Genomic DNA, 9,077 nt, shown 5'->3' on the forward strand with positions numbered 1-9,077 from the left:
ATCACAGTAAACGGCACCATGAAAAAAGAGAAATACATGAGGATTCTCAATGACAACATCAGGCAGTCTGCAGAGAAACTTGGCCTTGCGCACCAGTGGACATTTCAGCATGACAATGACCCAAAACACACAGCAAAAGTGGTGCAGAAATGGTTAGCAGACAACAACATTAACGTTTTAGAGTGGCCCAGCCAGAATCCAGACTTGAATCCAATTGAGAATCTGTGGAGGGAGCTAAAGATCAGGGTGATGGCAAGAAGACCTCCAACCTGAAAGATTTGGAGCTCATTGGTAAAGATGAATGGGCAAAAATACCTGTGGAGACATGCAAAAAGCTGGTCTGCAATTATAGGAAGCGTTTGATTGCTGTAATAGCCAATAAAGGCTTTTCTATTGATTATTGAGAAGGGTAGGAATAATTTTGGACTGGACACTTTTTGCTCAAATGTAAATAAGCCGGACTTCCCACAGGCTACCCCAGCGGAAGAGCTGGCATCGGGGCAGAGCGCAGTCGGCCTCTGCCCACCAAGTACCTACAGCTCCAAGCTAGAGAGCAATAAGGAAGCAAGGAGTAGCAGATGCCCCCTCAACAGCTGGGGACATACAGAACAGAGCCAGGCTCCAAAATTCAACAGGTCCAGTATTGGGTTGTGGGTGGACTGCCAGACTAACTCAGATACCGACCGGCATGAGGTCAGGTATCTGGTTAGTCTTCCCTGGGAGGGGGAGATATGTGGCGAAACCAACCTCGCCACTGGGTTTCGGAGGGGCTTGGCTACCAGCCTCTTGCCTCAGGATTATGGCCCATACTAACTTTAAAGGAGCAGACAGACCGGCCGCACAGCTTAAATCTGTCTTTGCAATTGTATTTTGTTATGTGAGGATATCCAGATAGCTCATTTTATTGTATTCATGTTTTCTAAGTGCCATTCACCTAATAATATGCACTCAGTCCGTGGAAAAATTTACCCAGTACATTAACAATATATGGCCCGAGTTGTGCTTTACAGTGCAGCATGACCATGACAAAATTAATTTTTTAGATACTTTGGTGATAAAGGGTCATGATGGTTGTGTACAGACTGATTTATACATCAAAAAAACGGATAAGAACAGTTTGTTGTACTACTCCAGCAACCATTCACCGGCGGTGAAAAGGTCTTTACCCTCCTCACAGTTTAAGCGTATCAAGAGGATTGTGTCAGATCCATCAGTGAGGGAGGTCAGATTCAATGAAATGGCAGAAAAATTCTTGCTAAGGGGATATCCTAAACCCCTCTTAGATTCAGAGATAGAGAAATGTAAGATTGAGACATTTAAGCCCCATGTTAAAAATAAGCGGTTACCGTTTATTGTCAAATATCACCCCTGGATAAATAAGTTTCGTCATGTGGTTAATAAACACTGGGGGATTATGCGCTCAGCTTATCCAGATGTTGCCGAATTCCACGATATCCCTATGATCTGCTATAAGAGAACCAGGAACATTAGAGACACTATTGTAAAAGCGGACATAGGTGGTACTACTAGCATGCCCCGTCAACTTTTTCTTTCCACACCAAAAAGAGGCACTTTCCCTTGTCTACAGTGTGTTCACTGTTCTGCGGTAATTAAGGGCGAATCCTTTTTTCATCCGCACACTGGTAAGAAATTTCCAGTAAAAGGTTTCTTCACTTGCGATAGCAATTTTGTTGTATATCTGCTAAAATGCCCTTGTGGCTTATTGTACATTGGTGAGACATCTGTCCGAATGAAGGACAGGTTCAGTAATCACAAATCCACCATACGTAAGAAAAATTTGCTATTGCCTGTTCCCCTTCATTTTGACAGGTGTGCTCACAATGTCTCACAATTAAGGTTTCAAATAATTGAGCAGGTACTGCCACCGCGCAGAGGTGGCAACAGGTTGCTATTACTGAAAAAACGTGAAAGTTTTTGGATTCACACCCTGCAGACCATTGAACCGAAAGGTTTAAATCGAGAATATGATTTGAGTGCATTCCTGTAAGATCCAAAAGGAAATTCTACTGCAATTACATTTTTAATGTACTATATGTATTCTTTATTCATTCAGTCACAGAGAAAATGAAAATAATGAAGCATCTGAAAAAAAGAAAAAAGAGCAGCAAGATTTAATATGTTGATATTTTGAGACAGCCAGTGGGTTATTTAGTTCTCAAATAGATGATTATTATTATCATTACATTGAATATGTTTATTGTAATTTCTAGATTTATTGTATCCCATGTCTACTATTGATTTCTCTTTTCTGTAATACTCTTAAAGATGTAATTGTATCACATACAGCATAGTACCTTGTTGCAACAATGTAGAGAATTGTTGCACCTTATGATTTGTATCTCCGTTCCCATGGTGATGTGACTTCATCACGTTCGACGCCCATGTAGGCGGCCTATTTAAATGTGTTTCATGCAATAGTTCATTATGCTTGACAAAGGCTCACACCTGAGCCGAAACACGTGTCGCATCTGTGCTATTTCCTCCTATGCTGAAATAAAAGTTTGAAGATTCCACCTGTGAAGTGCCGGTCTTCTGTTCCATATTGTAAGTGGGCTTTTCATACCCTGGACGCGTGCACCACGACTCTGCCAGAGGAGTGCCGACTGCTTTCCCCTTTTTGATAATATGCACTCAGACTTGAGCTATCTGTGGATATGTTAAATGTCTGTGTTTACTGTAAGGGTTGTGACATTGTATGTTTAAATGGTGATTCCTGTCCTGTTGTTCCCACATGTGTATTGGTGATTTCCCTTTGTCCTGAGAGATAATTGAATTGCTCCTCGGGTGTCTCCAGGGCAGAGAGGAAGAAACCATGATGCATTGTGGGGATGTATTGTGTCTGTCTATCCTGCAGTGCTGCATATCTGTCCTGTGTCATAGTCTTCATTCTGGTCCCCTAGGGGCGTGTCCACCAGATGGGGACCTGCATAAATACGGGCGGGTAGCCCTCAATAAAGTGTTCTTGTTTTACCCTTTATCATGTTGAGGCTGATGTTTGGGTAACTGATTGACGCTGGGGATTGTTATACGCTGGGAGATTTGCTATACTCCCCTGGCTATAACTACTAGCTCTTTTAAGAGCTGTCCCTGCTCTCTGGTTTTAGGAGAGGTTCACCCACTGGAGCCTGGAGCCTTGTTGTAGGTCCAGGGTGGGTAGGAGACGGTGAGACCTCAACCAAGCTTCGGCGGTTCGTGGGGTCTGCAGTGCGTACGGTGTCAAGTGGAGTGCTTGGAGTCCTCGGAAAGCACTAGGAGCATATATCAATGGAGGTACCCGGTCGGGGTGCTAGGAGTTCCGTTACATTTGGTGGCAAGCAGTGGGATGGCGTCCTAGTGTGAGGAGAAGGATCTCGGAGACACCGTTCGTGGATTTACTAAATTTAGGGCAACGCTAGTATCCGTACAGCGCCCCTGGTTACAGCAGGATGGAATCGGCTAGTCTTCGGACAGCGTTCTATGACGAGGAGGAGGAGGCAGCCGCAGACTACAGGGATGCAGACAGAAAGGAAGTCTGGTATGATGCGCTGGAAAATGCCCAGCTGCGGCAAGGTGAGAGTCTTCCCAGTTATGAGCTACAGAAGCATGTGGCGATGCCGATGGGTCTCTTGGGAGAGCAGCCCCTGGATGACTGGGTAACAGAGCTCCAGAACCTGGTATGTAAGGAGCTTTGGCTAGAGGACGCTTACCAGGCCCTAAGGTGGCATGTCATTCAACATTCCCCCTGGATGACTGAGCACGACAGACCCGAGGGTGAGGAGTTTGATGGACCGGGGTTACTATGGGATGCCTTGGAGGAGGACATTGATGTTGGCAGCACGGAGGAGTCTAGGTTTTGGGATATCTACGACTACCGGATGGGCATGCATGTTTATGCTGACGGAAGGGAGGTGAGCAAAGACATGACCCACCTGGTAACAAGGGAGTGGGAGCTGGAGCAGACCTACCAACACCTGCTCAGCTCCATTCATCCCCAACCTACTGGACAAGCAGAGCCAGATCTGCCCTCCTGTAACTGGGAAGACTTGCCGGCGATACCCCCTGCTTCCCTACCAACTCCCAAAGTAGGGAACTTCATCGACTGGTTCTGGGAAGACCTCCCGATGGCAGGTGGAGAAGAGGATAGAGATGGGACCGAGGTCTCTCCACCGGCCCTACAGAGATGCTGGACGGCCGGTTCAGATCCCCCACCAACCCTGCAGGAATGCCAGGAGGAGGAGGTAAGCGATTCCTCCTCTCCACAGCCGATCTGCAACAAGGTCCTGGGGATAGGATTCCCTGACCACATCCCAGTAGAAGAGCTGGCATCTGGGCAGAGCGCAGTCAGCCTCTGCCCTCCCCTATCCTCTTCTACAGAGCCGGACATCCCACAGGATACCCCATCCCACAGGCTACCCCAGAGCGCAGTTGGCCTCTGCCCTCCCCTATCCTCTTATCCAGAGCCTGACTCCCCACAGGCTACCCCAGCAGAAGAGCTGGCATCTGGGCAGAGCGCAGTCAGCCTCTGCCCTCACCTATCCTCTTCTCCAGAGCCGGACATCCCACAGGCTACCCCAGCAGAAGAGCTGGCATCTGGGCAGAGCGCAGTCAGCCTCTGCCCTCCCTTATCCTCCTCTCCAGAGCCGGACATCCCACAGGCTACCCCAGCGGAAGAGCTGGCATCTGAGCAGAGCGCAGTTGGCCTCTGCCCTCCCCTATCCTCTTATCCAGAGCCTGACTCCCCACAGGCTACCCCAGCAGAAGAGCTGGAATCTGGGCAGAGAGCAGTCAGCCTCTGCCCTCCCCTATCCTCTTCTCCAGAGCCAGACATCCCACAGGCTACCCCAGCGGAAGAGCTGGCACCTGGGCAGAGCGCAGTTGGCCTCTGCCCTCCTCTATCCTCTTATTCAGAGCCGGACATCCCACAGGCTACCCCAGCGGAAGAGCTGGCATCTGGGCAGAGCGCAGTTGGCCTATGCCCTCCTCTATCCTCTTATTCAGAGCCGGACATCCCACAGGCTACCCCAGCGGAAGAGCTGGCATCTGGGCAGAGCGCAGTTGGCCTCTGCCCTCCTCTATCCTCTTCTCCAGAGGTTGACTTTCCACAGGCTACCCCAGCGGAAGCGCTGGCATCTGGGCAGAGCGCAGTCGGCCTCTGCCCTCCCCTATCCTCTTCTCGAGAGCCGGACTTCCCACAGGCTACCCCAGCGGAAGAGCTGGCATCGGGGCAGAGCGCAGTCGGCCTCTGCCCACCAAGTACCTACAGCTCCAAGCTAGAGAGCAATAAGGAAGCAAGGAGTAGCAGATGCCCCCTCAACAGCTGGGGACATACAGAACAGAGCCAGGCTCCAAAATTCAACAGGTCCAGTATTGGGTTGTGGGTGGACTGCCAGACTAACTCAGATACCGACCGGCATGAGGTCAGGTATCTGGTTAGTCTTCCCTGGGAGGGGGAGATATGTGGCGAAACCAACCTCGCCACTGGGTTTCGGAGGGGCTTGGCTACCAGCCTCTTGCCTCAGGATTATGGCCCATACTAACTTTAAAGGAGCAGACAGACCGGCCGCACAGCTTAAATCTGTCTTTGCAATTGTATTTTGTTATGTGAGGATACCCAGATAGCTCATTTTATTGTATTCATGTTGTCTGAGTGCCATTCACCTAATAATATGCACTCAGACTTGAGCTATCTGTGGATATGTTAAATGTCTGTGTTTACTGTAAGGGTTGTGACATTGTATGTTTAAATGGTGATTCCTGTCCTGTTGTTCCCACATGTGTATTGGTGATTTCCCTTTGTCCTGAGAGATAATTGAATTGCTCCTCGGGTGTCTCCAGGGCAGAGAGGAGGAAACCATGATGCATTGTGGGGATGTATTGTGTCTGTCTATCCTGCAGTGCTGCATATCTGTCCTGTGTCATAGTCTTCATTCTGGTCCCCTAGGGGCGTGTCCACCAGATGGGGACCTGCATAAATACGGGTGGGTAGCCCTCAATAAAGTGTTCTTGATTTACCCTTTGTAACTGATCGACGCTGGGGATTGCTATACGCTGGGAGATTTGCTATACTCCCCTGGCTATAACTACTAGCTCTTTTAAGAGCTGTTCCTGCTCTTTGGTTTTAGGAGAGGTTCACCCACTGGAGCCTGGAGCCTTGTTGTAGGTCCAGGGTGGGTAGGAGACGGTGAGACCTCAACCAAGCTTCGGCGGTTCGTTGGGTCTGCAGTGCGTACGGTGTCAAGTGGAGTGCTTGGAGTCCTCGGAAAGCACTAGGAGCATATATCAACGGAGGTACCCGGTCGGGGTGCTAGGAGTTCCGTTACAAAAGCTGAGAAATGTTTTTTTTCCCACAATAATGCCTCTTGTACATTGTCTTATCATCTTTTGGGAGACACCTATGTCATTTCCCGTCAAAAAATTACTTGCTGGTTGAATAAAAGTAACTTTAAGTCAAAATTTGCCAGGGGTACGAATAATTATGGGCAGCACTGTATATATATATATATATATATATATATATATATACACATACACTCACCTAAAGAATTATTAGGAACACCTGTTCTATTTCTCATTAATGAAATTATCTAGTCAACCAATCACATGGCAGTTGTTTCAATGCATTTAGGGGGGTGGTCCTGGTCAAGACAATCTCCTGAACTCCAAACTGAATGTCAGAATGGGAAAGAAAGGTGATTTAAGCAATTTTGAGCGTGGCATGGTTGTTGGTGCCAGACGGGCCGGTCTGAGTATTTCTCAATCTGCTCAGTTACTGGGATTTTCACGCACAACCATTTCTAGGGTTTACAAAGGTGTGAAAAGGGAAAAACATCCAGTATGCGGCAGTCCTGTGGGCAAAAATGCCTTGAGGATGCTAGAGGTCAGAGGAGAATGGGCCGACTGATTCAAGCTGATAGAAGAGCAACGTTGACTGAAATAACCACTCGTTACAACCGAGGTATGCAGCAAAGCATTTGTGAAGCCACAACACGCACAACCTTGAGGCGGATGGGCTACAACAGCAGAAGACCCCACCGGGTACCACTCATCTCCACTACAAATAGGAAAAAGAGGCTACAATTTGCACGAGCTCACCAAAATTTAACTGTTGAAGACTGGAAAAATGTTGCCTGGTCTGATGAGTCTCGATTTCTGTTGAGACATTCAAATGGTAGAGTCCTAATTTGGCGTAAACAGAACGAAAACATGTATCCATCCTCTGATGGCTACTTCCAGCAGGATAATGCACCATGTCACAAAGCTCGAATCATTTCAAATTGGTTTCTTGAACATGACAATGAGTTCACTGTACTAAAATGGCCCCCACAGTCACCAGATCTCAACCCAATAGAGCATCTTTGGGATGTGGTGGAACGGGAGCTTCGTGCCCTGGATGTGCATCTCTCAAATCTCCATCAACTGCAAGATGCTATCCTATCAATATGGGCCAACAATTCTAAAGAATGCTATCAGCACCTTGTTGAATCAATGCCACGTAGAATTAAGGCAGTTCTGAAGGCAAAAGGGGGTCCAACACCGTATTAATATGGTGTTCCTAATAATTCTTTAGGTGAGTGTATAAAGATTAATATAACTTGAAGCCTGAGAAGTAACTGCAGGAAAGAAAGAGATGTGGGATTTCTGAAAATTAGCAGTATTATGTCTGGTTTTGGTACATTTTTTAGAGACTCATATTTCTTCTTTTATTATATCTACTCCTCTGGTTTAACTAAAAATTCCATTTGTCTCTAAGTTTTAATTGGGAAAACCATAAAATATGATCTTCTTTTTCATTGTACATTTGTTGTTACATAACACATTATTGTAAGGACATACGCTTGCAAATGTAAAGGGGCTGTCCAGGATTAGAAAAAATACAGCTGCTTTATTCTAAAAACAGTGCCACTCCCAACTACAGGTTATAAATGGTATTGCAGATCAGCCCCATTCAGTTCAATGCACTGAGCTGTAGTATCAGATGCAACCCATGGACAGTTCTGTTTTAGAAAGACACCGGTCCTGTTCTTCTGATGCAGGGCAACCCCTGTAACTCCCTCCATATGTTTTTGCCCAATGTTTGTACCGTGAGCTAAGAAGTGCCTCTACCGAGTTAGATGGAGCTGGATGCTATCAGTTATAGCATCCAGCTAGGGCGTAGCTATAGGGGGTGCAGAGGTAGCAGTCGCCAAAAACTCTTATGCCACATAGGAAGACACCGGTATTATAGAAAGTGCAGGCTGATCAAGTTACACCTCTGGCTGGATGGAAGGGGTTAGGTCAATAATTTGGGGCATTGGGGAGGTGCCGTTTAAATTTTTGTCTCAAGCAGCATGAAGGTTATCTGGCCAAAAAGCGAGGGAAGGGGGCCCCAAGCTGAACTCTTGCACCAGGGCCCATGAGCCTTTAGCTACGGCCTGGCATCCAGATCCATGCATTCTGCAATAGGTGGAAGCTCCCTGCTGCCAAATGTATGTAGTCAGAAAGGAAGACCAGGGTACCAAGGCTGAACTTTTAAGGCCCATTTATACATTGGACGTTTTACATAATTTTATTGGCAGCACATTACCCTGTGTAAACAGCTATATACTGCCATGAAACTCTATGCCTAGACAGCAAGTTCCTGTATAGTCATCTCGCTGAGTCTGTCAATCAAAGGAGAGGGAGGAGCTTGCAGAGGAAGCCAGAGGAGCAAGGGTGCACAGTATGTCCTGGTTCTGCCTTCGATGCACTAACTGACCATTTGCATATGGATTAGGCCTCATGCTCATGGTCCGCATCCTATTGCTATTTTTTGTGGATTGCACATGGACCCATTCCTTTTTATGGGTCCGCAAATAATGTGATCCGCACACGGATGTCATCCATGTGCAGTTCGCATCCGTGTGGCCATTCCTCAATTTAAAAAACATGTATTATTCTTGTCCATTTTGCAGACCAGAATAGACAGTTCTAGTAGAAAAAAGCAGCATGTACATGGCCAGTATCTGTATTTTGTGGATCTGCAGTTTGCAGACCGCAAAATAGATACGGTCGTGTGCATAAGGCCTTAGGGTACGCTTACACCAAACACTGCTGGTTCT

The sequence above is a fragment of the Bufo bufo genome, chromosome 1 (genome assembly GCF_905171765.1).
Source record: "Bufo bufo chromosome 1, aBufBuf1.1, whole genome shotgun sequence".
NCBI classification, from domain to species: Eukaryota; Metazoa; Chordata; class Amphibia; order Anura; family Bufonidae; genus Bufo; species Bufo bufo.